We start from the raw sequence: 15,455 nt of genomic DNA, 5'->3' as shown, positions 1-15,455 counted from the left end.
GTAGGGAAAAAATATTCAAACAGATTTATACTCTAAAAAATAAATACTATATTCGTTTATACATTTTAATGAAGGTATATATTTAATTTTATTTAACTTGTTTACTTTGTAATTTATTTAACTAATCTGTTTAGGTGTAAATAACTTTGAATTGTGTAAATTTCTAGCTAGAGTTATATATTTAGGCAAATTTCCCTAGTACTGATGCTCTGATCCAATCCCGTGTATCAAGTTAGGTCAAGTACATTTTCTTTTCTTTGCATGCTTATTTTTTGTTTTCAATTTTAGTTTTTATTTTGTTTAGTTTAGTTTTCTTGAGGATAAGAAAAGACATAAGTGTGGGGGTATTTGACCTGTCGTCAAATGTAGTAGTTATTTTGGTCTATTTCCACACTTAAGAAGCTTGTTTTTAGGAAATTTAGTATGTTATATTATGTTTTTGACATTTATTACTTAGGATTAAAATTTAATAAAAGTAAGTGTTTTAACACATTTTAGTATTGATGACCTATTAAGCTGACACGGGAAAGTCCATTACGTTAAATTAGGTTAGTTAATTTAATTAGTTTAATTAAATTATTAAATCAAGTATTAAATTATTCGTTCTCCCAATATGATCTTTTTTTATCTCATGGTAACCATTGCATATTCATTCATGAAAAGACAATTACTATCAAACAGTATTCAAGTCATTCATCACAAAGACGAACAATTTGTGGCCACTTTTACTTTTCATCAATAGTATAATGGAATGAGAGGATATCATTTACCCATGTATCAGGCTATGAACTCCATTGTTGTGAATGACATTACAAATTGTAGAAATTGTATACCCAACGCACTAGCTTTCAATTCCTCATCTATTTGAACTCAAGCTTTTACGTAGTCCATCAAAGTATACGAGTCAACCAGACATAGCCCGTCATCCACTCATGATTTATGTATGCCACACTACGAATGTCCTATCCGATGTACTGCATGTATAACAACCCGTTTTTCAGTGATGAAAAAAATAGTGGTTTTGTGACCACAGTTTCGATGATTAAATTATTATTCTATTATTTATTTAATGTCTATGGGAATAACTTAAGGTCATATTAAAATTTCGTTAAGAAATTTTGATGTTTAAGTAGTTAATTAAGTAAAAGGGACTAAATCGTAAAAATTGTAAAAGTTGAGTTGTATTAGTTAAAAGGGTCAAATGGCTTTAGAAATGAAAGTTAATGGACTTGAATGGTAATTATACCATATATGATGATAGTGGATGTACATGGATAGGTTTTAATGTAATTATGATAATTTTAAAGGTTAATTAAATATTTTGATAATTAAGTTAAATGTTAATTAAAAAAGATGAAAAACCTTTCATCTTTTTCATTTTCTTCTTCCTTGGCTGAAATCACCATTAAAGGGGGGAAGCATTGATTTTGAATTTCTTCATGCATGGTATGTAGTTTTGTCCTGTTTTTAATGATTTTTATGTTTTTGAGATCATTGCAATTGGGTCTAACTTGCTCGTACCTTTGTTTTTGAATTTGTTAAAAATTGTGGAAGTTACCATTGATGAATCTTGGTTGTTTATGATGATAATTATATATTTGAAGCTTTGATTGTGATATTTGGTTGTTTTGTAAAGTGATTTTTGTTAGATTTTGATTCAAAGATTAAATTATTGAAGTGTCAAAATTTCAAGGTTTGATGGTGAATTTCGTGTGTAATAGGGACTATTAAAGAGTCTAGCATAATCGGTTTTAAATTGATTATTAGAATATGGTCAATTTGATAATTTTTGGGTTAGGTGTGTTACATTTAGTGGTATCAGAGCTACGATTTAGTCTGTTCTAAGGCTAACGTAGCGAAGTAGAGTTTAGTATATACATGCCACGTATACCCTATGATAGTGTGATGCTTTTGATCTGATCTAATGTTGTATTTTCTTATAGAACCAAGATGTCAGTTGAGTTGAATCGGGTTATAGTTAACGAAGCTGAAAGTAATGTTCAAGCTTCGAATCTTGAAGTAAGTAATAGTGCGTTGATTCCACAGTCCTTTGGTGACGAAATGAAAAATGTGTTCCTGGGAATGATGAACCAAAGGTTCAATGAGTTCAAGCAAGCAAATCTTGTAACTCTGCCACCTCCACCCCTACTGTGCCTCCTTTGGCACCCCTAGGTCCTCAAAATCCTGTACTTGTGACGGTTACTCGAGTATCCGTAGATAAAATTTGAAAATGTAGTGCAAAAGAATTCAGAGGCAACGTGGATGATGATTTTGCAAAAGCCGAGTACTAGTTAATGAATACCAAGAGAGTCTTTGCAGAACTGATGTACACTCTTGAAGATTGTTTGAGATGTGTTGTGTCATTACTAAAAGATAAAGCGTACTTATGGAGGGACATTTTGAGCACGATGACATCAAATGACTATATTAGTTGGGTTTTGTTTCAGATTGAATTCAAGAATAAGTACATTAGTCGGTTGTTCATTGACAAGAAAAAAAAGAATTTCTTGAGTTAAAATAAGGGAATCGGTCTGTAGCTGACTATGAGCGGGAATTTGTATAGCTAAGCAAATATGCCCTTAATATAGTATCAAATGAAGAGGAAATGTGTGTTAGACTTGAAGATGGGTTGAGTGATGATATTCTTATGTCCATGGCAGCATTAAAGTTATGGGAGTTTGTAGAAATTTCAGAATGGGCTCAAAAAATTGATGAAATTTGCAAAAGTATACGACAGTCAGATTCAAGATTTTGAGATTTTAACAAAAAAAGGTTCGTTTCTGCCTGCTCAAACGTCTCCATCGAAGAAATTTAGAAATGAGACAAGTCAATCGACTACCCCTTCAAAGTTCACTGGTAGAGATAAACCGAGACAAAGCAATTTTAAGTCTGTTAATTCTCCGATGGCTAGTGTTGAAAGTGTAAGGAATTTTGAGAGAATCGTTCTTGTTTGCGATGATTGCAAGAAAAGGAATTTTGGTGAATGTTGATCAAAGTAGGTAGCTTGTTTTCGTTGATTGCAACAAAAGGCATTTTAGTGAATGTTGATCAAAGTCGGGAGCATGTTTTCGTTATGGATCTACTAATCATTTTCTTCCCGATTGTCTGAAAAGGAAGAATGATTTTGGCAATCAAACAAACAAGCCTGAAACAACCTCACAGAGAGGCAAGTGTTCTAGAAATGCTACAAACACTACTTCTGGTTGAGGGAAGAATAGTGAGATGAATGAACGATCTGAAGCGAGAATACCAACTAGAGCTTATGCAACCAGAGCTTGTGAGGAAGCTACTGCCCTAGATGTTATTACGGGTACTTTTTCTCTCTCTCATACTAATGTATATGCATTGATTGATCTTAGATCAACTCACTCGTATATATGCATTGCATTAGTAGACAAAAAGAATTTACCTGTTGAATTCACTGAATATACTGTCAAAATAACAATCCACTAAGCCAATGCGTTTTAGTTAATCAAATATGTAAATCATATCTACTGAAAATTAGGTGTTACGATTTTCCTGGTAGTTTGATGTTTTTTACCTTTTAATTATTTTGATCTCATTCTGGGAATAGACTGGTTGTTTGAGCATGATGCAATCTGAGTTGTTGAAGGAAAAAATTTAGCTTAATACATCTGAATGGTAAATTTGTTTGTGTTAGGACTGATGGGGTCGATTGTATTACAAATGTAGTTTCAGCATTGTTAGCTCTAAAATTGATTAAAAAGAGATGCGAAGCTTATTTAGCTTACATTCTTGATTCGAAAGTGGCTGAATCTAAAATTGAACAAGTGCCGATAGTCAAAGAATATGCTAATGTTTTTCTTGAAGAATTGATTAGGTTGCCGCCGACTCGAGAAGTAGAATTTATGATCGAACTTATGCTTGGAATAGCTCCGGTTTTGATAACACCGTACATGATAGCCTTTATAGAATTGAAAGAGTTAAAAGTGCAGTTGCAAGAGTTATTAGATCGCGAATTTATTTGACCAAGCGTGTCACCTTGGGGTGCTCTAGTTTTGTTCGTGAAGAAGAAAGAGTGGTCAATAAGACTATATATAGATTACCGACAGCTAAATAGAGTCACCATCAAGAATAAATACTCGTTACCTCATATTGATGATTTATTCAATCAGTTAAAAGGAGCAAAGATCGAATTGAGATTCGAATATTATCAACTGCAATTTAAAGAGGAAGATGTACCGAAAACTGCATTCAAAACTAGATATGGTCACTATGAATTTTTGGTGATGCCATTTGATTTGACTAACACTCCTGTGGCATCCATGGACTTGATGAATCAGGTATTTCAGCCATATTTAGATCAGTTTGTTGTGGTATTAATTGATGACATACTAATTTATTCACTGAACGGGTTAGATCATGCCGAACATCTAAGAGTTGTGATGTAAACTTTGTGTGAAAAAGAACTATATGCGAAATTCAGTAAATGTGAATTTTTTCTACGAGAAGTGGATTTTCTAGGACATGTTATATCTGTTGATGGAATCAGGGTTGATCCGAAAAAAGTTTCCGCAATTATTGATTGGAAAATTTCAAAAAAAATTTCTGACGATTGAAGTTTCTTGGGATTAGCTAGATATTATCAGTAATTTGTTAAAAATTTCTCAAACATTGCTTCACCTATGGTCAGGTTACTACAGAAAAATGTCGAATTTGTTTGGTCTGATAAGTGTCAACAGAGTTTTGATCAACTGGAGAACACGTTAACAGAAGCTCTAGTTTTAACTCGGCCTGAATCTCGAACGGCATATGTTGTTTACAGTAGTGCGTCTCTCAATGCTTTAGGTTGTGTGTTAATGCAGTCAAGGAAAGTGGTAGCTTATGCTTCTCCACAATTAAAGCTGCATGAAAAGAATTATCCTACTCACGATCTTGAGCTAGTCGAGACTGTCTTCGTTTTGAAGATATAAAGGCATTATTTATACGGCGAGAAATGTTACATGTATACTGATCACAAAAGCTTAAAATATTTAATGACTCAAAAAGAATTGAATTTGAGACAGCGACGTTGGTTGGAGCTACTGAAAGATTATGATTTTGTTATTGATTATCATTTGGGAAAGGCTAATGTGGTTGCGGATGCACTTAGTAGAAAGTCATTATTGTTTGCACTTTGAGCGTTGAATGCTTATTTGGCTTTGAATGCCGATGGTTCTGTATTGGTAGAATTGAGGACTAAACCTTCGTTTCTACAACAAATTTGGGAAGTGACATTATATCTAAAGCTCACAATAGAATTTGTAGTCCGAATAATTTAAAGTTGAAAAGTGTCATTCTATCTGAAGCTCACAATAGTACATATTCCATTCATCCTGGTAGTGTAAAGATGTGTTATGATTTGAAACAAATGCACTAGTGGTCGGGTATGAAACGTGAGATTTGTGAGTTCGTAACCGAATGTTTGATTTGTCAATAGGTAAAAACAAAGCATAAGGTCCAATCAGGATTATTACATCCTATTATGATTCCTGAGTGGAAATGGGAATGAGTCACGATTGATTTCGTATCTGGTTTGATTGTAACTCTGGAAAAGAAAGATTCAATCTGGGTGATTATTGACAGATTGACTAAATCGGCCGATTTTATTCCAGTCAGAATAGATTACCCACCCGGGAAGCTAGCATAATTATATGTGTCAGAGATTGTGAGATTACAAGGGCTTTCGACATATATTATTTCTAATCGTGATCCGTGATTTACATCAAGATTTTGGAGTAAATCTCACAAGGCTTTGGGCACTAAACTTAATTTTGAGTATAGAGTTTTCTCATTACACGAACGGGCAATCAGAATGAGTAATCCAGATTTTGGAAGACATGCTACGATGTTGTATTCTTGAGTTCGAGGGTAGCTAGGAAAAATACTTACCTTTAGTTGAGTTCGTTTATGATAACAATTATCAATACATTATTAAAATGGCACTATTTGAAGCTTTATAAGGAAGAAAATGTAAAATGTTGTTGTAGTGGTCCGAGCTAAGCGAATCCAAAATGGTAGGGATTGATTTGATTTGAGAAATTGAAGATAAAGTTTGAATGATCCAAGATTGTTTAAAAGTTGTATCGAATCATCATAAGTCGTACTTGGATTTGAAAAGAAAAGATATAGAATGCGCTGTTGGTGATCAGGTATTTTTAAGAGTTTTTTCGTGGAAGAAAGTGCTGCGATTTGACAAGAAAGGAAAGTTGAGTCCGAGATTTATTTGGCCATACAAGATTACCGAAACAATCGGTCCTGTGGTTTACAGATTAGCTTTACCTCCTGAACTCGAGAAAATTCATAACGTGTTCCACATTTCAATACTAAGGCGGTACAAATCTGATCCATCACACGTAATTCCTCATAGTGAAATTGAATTACAGCCAGATTTAACATGTTCTGAAGAACCAGTAAAAATTTTGACTCGGGAAGTTAAATAACTTTGGAGTAAACGAGCACCATTGGTGAAAGTCTTATGGCATCGACATGGTACTGAGGAGGGTACCTGGGAAACTGAGGAATCGGTGAGATTACAATATCCATATCTATTTTCAGGTAACAATTTCGAGGATGAAATTTCCTATGGGGGTAGAGTTGTAACAGCCCATTTTTCAGTGATGACAAAAATAGTGGTTTTGGGACCATGATTCTGATGAGTAAATCATTATTCTATTATTTATTTAATGTCTACAGGAATAAATTAAGGTTGTATTAAAATTTCATTAAAAAATTTTGATGTTTAAGTCGTTAATTAAGTAAAAAAGGCTAAATCGTAAAAAAGTGTAACAGTTGAGTTCTATTAGTTAACGGGTTCAAATGGCTTTAAAAATGAAAGTTAATGTACTTGAATGGTAATTATACCATATATGATGATAGTGTATGTACATGGATAGTTTGTAATGTAATTATGATAATTTTTAAAGTTTAATTAAGCAATTTGATAATTAAGTTAAATTCTAATTAAACAAAAGATGAAAAACCTATCATCTTTTTCATTTTCTTCTTCCTCGGCTGAAATCACCATTAAAGGGGGGAAAGCTTTGGTTTTTGATTTTCTTCATACATGATATGTAGTTTTGTCCCGTTTTTAATGATTTTTATGTTTTTGAAATCGTTGCAATTAGGTCCAGCTAGCTCGTACCTTCATTTTTGAATCTGTTAAAAATTGTGGAAGTTACCATTGATGAATATTGGTTGTTTGTGATGATAATTATATATTTCAAGCTTTGATTGTGATATTTGGTTGCTTTGTAAAGTGATTTTTGATAGATTTTGATTTAAGGATTAAATTGTTAAAGTGTCAAAATTTCAAGGTTTGATAGTGAATTTGATGTGTAATAAGGACTATTAAAGGGTCTAGCATAATTGATTGTAAATTGATTCTTAAAAAATGGTCAATTTGATGATTTTTGGGTTAGGAGTGTTATAGCATGTGCAGTGGATCACATCTATGTCTTTATTTTCTGGAAGTCATCTGCTCCGATGCTAATTGGATTTGATAGATGACATATTAGTCTTTCAATCAGTTTACTCATTTCTAATTAGATTAAGGACATGTTTAGGTTCATTTACTAATATAATTTGTCTTTCTATATTACGATTTAACTACGTAATATTGATTAGTGTTAGTTTAAACATTAGACAACCAATGAGCTAATATTTGCTTCTATTTTGCTTCGCAGGAAAAAACCATATGAGGACAATTATACAAAATATATTAGTGTAATCCATGAATTCATTTTATTAACCAATCTGGTAAAAAAATTTACAAGTTTACAAATGAATATACTACACTCAAGGCACCAGATCCAACATCCTCTACATCATGTTCATCTTCTAGCTCAGTTGGGCTCGAATGTCAGCCAACTGCGTATTCGTTTGGGTGCACTTAGTCTACATAAGTGTCATCTCACCACATGTTGAATGCATTTCCCTTTTGATCTTATCCATCCACTGTCTTCATGAGGCATGATCGTTAAAGTGCCTCTCATACTCGTGAGGGTTCGACTTGTGTGGAGGTTGATAAGGAGGAATATGTTGATTTTGATTTATATTTCCATATCCTTGATTACCTCCCCATTTTAGATTTGGATGGTCCTTCCAACCTAGATTATAAGTATTGGAATAGGGATTTCCACCCCCTATTTCCCATGTAGTTCACCTCATCGGGTTGGCTTTCATGATAATATCCACTTGTACGAGATGGTTCAAAAAAAGGTGGTCGGCTAGAACTCATCTCCAGTTGATTCAGCTTCTTGAAGATCTATTGGTATTTATCATCATCTTGAACAACTTTCACCGTCGGGGGGGAGGGGTATTGGATTGTACACAAACCTATCAGCTGCCCTCATGTATTAATTCATGTTCATGTCCTTAATAAGCTGACAAGCCTTCGCATAAGTTTTAGACATAAACATTCTGGTAGATGCCCCTATCTAATCCAGATCTTAAGCTCTCATCCAGATCATTGTAAATGATCTGTATCTTTAACCACTCAACTAACCCGTGGTAGGAAATTTGTGCGACAGCAATTTCAACCTCTCCCATGCCTCATAAAGAGTCTCCCCTTCAATTTGTTGAAAGTTAGTTATATCTCTCGTCTGATGCATCATTTTACTTGGCGAAAAAAATTTCGCCAAGTACTTGTTTGCAAGTTCCGCCCATGTATCAATCAAGCCTGGAGCCTACGAATCCAACCAAACAGAAGCATTATCACACTATGAGAATGTGAATATCGAAGATGAATAATGTCACCGGTGACCCCATTAAATTAAAAAGTATCTCATAGATGGAGAAAACATTTTAAATGCTAATTTGGGTCCTCATGGATTCAGCCCCAAAATTACAGGTTACTCTAGATTTTCTGAATGATGGACGACTTTATTTTGAAATTATTGGCATTGATGGTTGGCCTGTTCATGTTGACTCACACAACATCTAGATTTGGTGTTGCATAATCAAGCAACGTGAGATTCTGCTCTGACTTTGGTTTTACTATTTGTGTAACAGGCTCTATTGGTCGTGGTATCTGCTCTGGTTGGTCCTTGTACAATGGGTTTTCATGCAGTGGATTAACCACTAGTGGATCTTCTATCGGAATGAGAGTTTTACATTCTCACCTTAATGTGCGTTCAAGTTCAGGGTCAGACTCGATTAAATTGCCTCTACTTCTAGTCATACACTAGAACAAGAAAAATAACTAAGTATAAAAAAACAAATTACAAACAAATAAAAACCATATCCATAATCGACAACTTTCGTACTTATCCTAATAGCATGCAATATTAATAATAATTTAATCTAACACTGAAACCTTTTTGGCAATGATGTCAACAACTTGACCGCACCTCAGCATGGGTGCCACAGGGCTTAGAAAACTACAATTAGATACAGAAATTTTTTGCGATGCTTGCAAGTGTACATGTCAAATTGTAATATAGTTTATTACAACGAAATAATGGAAGTATCCAAGAATATTACCCAATGGAGGTTTGTTCAATCAAAACTATAAGCAAGAAATCACACACTACTAGGGCTAAATACTACTCACATTGAAATTATATTACGACAGAATCAAAGCAAATGGGTTGCAGAATAAAATAACAGAAAAATACTAAAATAAAAATCAATTAAAGAAAGCAGAAGGGTGAATCACTTCCGTGTTCAGGATTAACTTAGATATAGGGTTTTTCACTAAGTAGCTAACAATTAACCTAATTAATATATTTCGACCTATAACTAGATTAATTGATCGAATTAAGTTACTTATCTTTCAACCTGATAAATTACACCGGGTTAGATTAAGTTTATTCCAAGAAAACTATCCTTTTGGCCTCATCTACCTAAATGACTTCCTAGAGTTGTCAATTATAGGGTTTATTCCACTTAATCTAATCGAACTAACTAGATTTGAACCCTTAACCCAAGCTAATTAATCCTACTTCAGATCATCAACCTTTCTAGGGTTTAGTTTTGGCCCATCCTAGATGCAAAATTTCCTATCAATTTATTAAACATTCAAAGAAATGTAACGATAAAGAGAAGAGAGAAGAGATACTTAGAACTCGAAGATCTTAAATTGCATTTGAATTTTGAAACCCTCGAATGATGTGGTGATTATTGAATTTGATGAAGAAAATAAAACTAAACTAAGACTGCAATTAAAAGAAATGTTTACAATTCAAAAGAAGTTAAAAATGTAAAACTAAAACCTAAATACGAACAAAAATTTAAAATTTGAATGATGAGTTGAACTCCTTAATTAAGTTTTAAGAGCTAACATTTATGGTGTTTGGTTTAGACGACCAAATTAGGACAATTACAACTTGTTTAACATGCTAATTATGATTGTGTAGACAAAAAACACCCTAGAAAATGCCCGATGCATAGTTTTCAACATTGGACAAAAATGGAAATGTTCTACAATGGGTTAAATGCTTATACACGAATGGTGGTGGATTTATCCGCTAATGGGACATTGCTTGACAAATCCTAAAATGAAGCATACAAAATTTTGGAAGGAATAGCAAATAATGATTATCAGTACCCAACTACTAGAGTTGGTACTGGTAGAAGAGTTGTTGGAGCAATGGAACTTAATGCGATTACATCGTTAACAGCTCAGGTATCATCTTTAACAAATATGATTAAAACTCTGAAAAGACCCTCTATAGTGTAGGAGATAAAAGTTGTAGAACTAGCATGCGTATACTATAGAGAAGGTCATGGTTTTGATGAATGCCCATTCAATGCAATGTTTGCGTATTACATGGGAAATTTTAATCATAGAAATAACAGTCCCTACTCCAACACCTACAATCCAGGGTGGAAGCAACATCCAAATTTCAGGTGGATTAATAATGGAATGGGAAGTGTCAGCACTGTTAATAGATAGAATACACGGTACCACCTGGACACAGTCAACCAATGCCGCGGCAAAATGTGCAAAAAAGTTCATCATCGTTAACATTAGCTATGGAAGCTTTATTAAAAAAGTATATCGCTAAGAATGATGCAATTATTCAGAGCCAGACAGCTTCCTTAATTGCCACTGAATTAAGCTCTAGACAACAAGGAGCATTGTCTAGTGACATAGAAAGTTCTAGATCTCAAAGAAAAAACAATGTAAAGCCATAACACTCTAGAGTGGCACTCAGCTACCAGGAGTTGTGAATGATGCCTTATCTGAGGAGGAAAGTTTAGAAGCTCCTGGAAGCACAACTTTCAAACCAGAAGTGGAAGAAACTACAAAAGGTGGCAGTAGACAAAAGCATGCTAAATCAAATTTATCTCACTGAGGCAAAAAAAATGCCATAGCAAGGAAACCTTAAAAAATGGAAGGAAGGCCACCACCATCTTTTCCTCAGCATTTCTAAAAGTCAAAATAAGATGTTTAATTCAAGAAATTTCAGGAGGTCATGAAACAATTACACATCAATATACCTTTGGTGGAAGCATTAGAACATTTCTGAACTATGTAAAATTCATGAAAGATATCTTATCCAAGAAGAGAAGGTTAGGGGAGTTCAAAACTGTGGCACTTACTAAAGGCTAGACAGCAATGCTGAGGAACAAACTGCCACCAAAATTAAAAGATCTAGTGAGTTTCACTATACCCTGTTCAATTGGAAACCATTATCTAAGAAAAGAATTATGCGATTTACGTGCAAGAATCAATATAATGCCTATGTTTGTTTTTAGAAAACTTGGGATAGGAAAGTTAAGACCTACTATTGTCACACTACAACTAGCTGATAGATCATGTCCATCCAAAAGGTAAAATTGAAGATTTTCTGGTAAGAGTTGACAATTTCATCTTTCTAGCAAATTTTATTGTTTTGGAATGTGAAGCAGATAAAGAGGTGCCTATAATACTTGGACGACCTTTCTTAGCAACTGGTTGAACATTGACTGATGTAGAGAAAAGTTAGTTAACCATGAGAATTAATGATCAGTGGTTGACTTTTAATTTTTTTTATGCTTTAAAGTGTGCAGATTCAGATGAAGAATGCCATGCCGTAGAATTTGTTGACATTGTAATTCAGGAAGAATTTGTAGAACATATGCACAACAATTATGATGCAGACTATCAAATTAAATGAAACAGATTTGACTGAAGAATTTAAAGAACTGATGGAAACTAAATGATTTGAAAATGGATGCAGAAGGAGCTTTGAATCATTAGAGTTATCAAGTCGCTCTTTCAACGCTCCTCGCTCATCAATAGAAGATCAAACGGTGCTGGATTTGAAGCCATTATAAGTGCATTTGAAGTACACTTATTTGGGAGAAAATGATACACTGCCTGAATTTATTTCTGTCAAGCTTACAACAGATTAGGAGATGCAATTATAGGAGGTCTTAAAGAAATCCAAGAAAGCTTTAGGATGGTCAATTGTGGATATCAAAGGAATTAGCCTAGCAATCTGCATGTACAAAATAATACTTGAAGATTGTCATGGCAAATCTATTGAACAACAAAAGAGACTGAATCCTGTTATGAAGGAAGTAGTTAAGAAGGATATTATCAAATTGTTGAATGTTGGGATTATATACCCAATTTCTAATAGCTCTTGGTTGAGTCATGTTCAGTGTGTACCCAAGAAAGGAGGATTCACAGTAGTCAGCAATGATAAGAATGAACTCATTCCCATACGTACTGTTAGAGATTGGAGAGTTTGTATGGATTATCAAAAGCTCAACAAAGCAACAAAGAAAGATCACCCTTTGCCTTTTATAGATCAAATGCTAGACAGACTAGTAGGGAGAGCCTTCTACTATTTTTTAGATGGCTACTCAGGGTACAACCAAATTGCCATATCTCTTACTGATCAAGAAAAAACTACATTCACCTGTTGTTATTGAACATTTGTATTCAAAAGAATGCCATTTGGGTTATGTAATGCCCCAACAACATTCCAGCGTTGCATGATGGCAATATTTTCTGACATGGTGGAAAAATTCCTTGAAGTATTCATGGATGATTTCTCGTTGTTTTGCAACACTTTTGAAGATGTCTTGAAAAATTTAGAGTTAGTACTTTGCCAATGTCAAGAAACAAATCTGGTGCTGAATTGGGAAAAATGTCACTTTATGGTTTCTGAAGGCATTGTTTTGGGCGACAAAATTTCACAATAAGGAATTTCCATCGACAAAGAAAAAATAGAAGTCATTGAAAAGTTACCACCACCCACTTTAGTGAAAGGAATTAGAAGCTTCCTCGGACATGCTGGATTTTACCGTCGCTTCATTAAGGATTTTTCTCAGATATTGAAGCCTCTATGTCAATTGTTGGAGCAAATAAAATCATTTCATTTTGATGACTTATGCTTAAAGGTGTTCGAAGAGTTAAAGGAACAATTAACTATAGCACCTATAGTCATTGCACCAAATTGGACTCTACCATTTGAACTAATATGTGATGCAAGTGACTTTGCTGTCGAAGTAGTGCTAAGGAAAATAAAAGCCAAGATTGTTATATATTATGCCAGCTGAATGCTGACAGATTCACAACTCAATTACACCACCATGGAGAAAGAATTGTTAGCATGGTGTTTGCCTTTGAAAATTTTAGAGCTTATTTAGTGGGTACCAAAGTCACAGTTTATACAGATCATTCTGCCATCAAATACTTGGTGACGAGAAAAGAGGGCAAACATAAACTTATTAGATGGATATTGCTGTTGTAGGAATTTCATTTGGAAATCAAAGATAGGAAAGGCACTGACAATCAAATGGCTGATCACTTGTCACGACTGAAAGTAAGGAATGAGTATAGTGAGGGTCAAATGACTAAAGACGAATTCCCAAATGAGTAGATATTGTTCGCTATGGCATTGCCATGGTATGCTGATATTGTTAACGTTTTAGTCAGTGGGTTGCTGACACCTGCGCTCAATCATCAAGGACAATGGAAATTCCTTCATGATGTCAAGCAATATTACTGGGACGAGCCATTTCTATTCAAGCAGTGTGCAGATCAAGTAATTCGAAGATGTATTCTAGATGATGAATTTCAAAGTATCCTACATCACTATCATTCTGCACCTTATGGTGTACATTTTAAAAGCATTAGAACTGCTGCAAAGGTTCTTTAATTCGGTTTTTATTGACCCACCATGTTTAAAGATGCTAATGAGTTTTGTAAAAATTGTGATCGTTGTAAAAAAACTGGTAACTTATCAAGAAGACACGAGATGTCGCTGTAAATTATTCTAGAGGTGGAATTATTTGACATTTGGGGAATTGATTTCATGGAACCATTTCCACCATCCTTGGGAAAAATCTATATTCCTATCACTATGGATTATGTATCTAAATGGGCTGTAGTTATGGCCTTACTTAGAAATGATGCCAAATCAGTTCTAAGATTCCTGCATACAAATATTTTTACCAGGTTTGGTACCCTTTGTGCTTTAATTAGTGATGAAGGCTCACATTTTTACTGTAGATTAGTTTCCAACACTCTAAAGAAATATGGGGTTAAACATAAAACTTCCACGACATATCACCCCAAACAAATGGACAAGCTAAAATTTCCAACAGAGAAATCAAGCAGATTCTGGAGAAAGTTGTCAATCCCAACCGCATAGATTGGTCAACAAGGTTAGATGAAGCCATGTGGGATTATCGCAGAGCTTTCAAGACACCGTTGGAAATGTCACCTTTCAAGCTTGTCAAGAATTTTGGGCAAGCATTTTGGGCAATCAAGAAACTAAACATGGACTATGGTGCTGCTGCTACTCATCACCTACTGGAGCTTAATGAGATGGATGAATTTCAAGCTCAAGCTTATGAGAATGTGAGACTATACAAAGAAAAGACAAAGCGTAGGCATGACAAGAAGATTTTGCCACCACAATTTGTACCTGGACAACAAGTCTTGCTTTTTAATTCCAAGCTTAAATTATTTGCTGGCAAATTAAAGTCAAGATGGTCTGGACCATTCAAAGTCAAACGTATATATCCTCATGGAGCTGCTGAGGTTAAACATTAAAAAACTGGATCCACTTTCAAAGTCAATGGTTAATGCTTGAAACATTATTTTGGAGCTCTTATAATGCATGACAAAAATTTCATTTCTCTTAGAAATAATTAAAATTTCTCTCCTGCATTTAAATTTTTCTTCATTTAATTTTTTTTATTTTTTATTCACTAAATTCATTTAATTTTTCCTTCTTGTTACAGGTTTTTCTTTAGGCCAAAATAAAAAAAAATTAAAAGCAGTCCTTACTTCTTTTATACAATTTTGTCTAATAATTTTGGGTTCTCGCTCAATTTACTTTTATGGTGTGTCAGGTAAATCTTTTCAACCACGTCACTGTGATATTTTCTGTCACTATCTGAACTTAGATAATCAATTTTTCCTTCAAAGTTATCCCTAGTTATTGTCTTTGTCATTTTCGTCTATTAGTTTTTCACCTTCACCACTGTAAACCTCTCAATAACTTTCT

This window comes from Gossypium raimondii, chromosome 11 (assembly GCF_025698545.1).
Source record: "Gossypium raimondii isolate GPD5lz chromosome 11, ASM2569854v1, whole genome shotgun sequence".
In the NCBI taxonomy this organism is placed as follows: Eukaryota; Viridiplantae; Streptophyta; class Magnoliopsida; order Malvales; family Malvaceae; genus Gossypium; species Gossypium raimondii.
Note: the sequence above shows the minus strand (reverse complement) of the source record.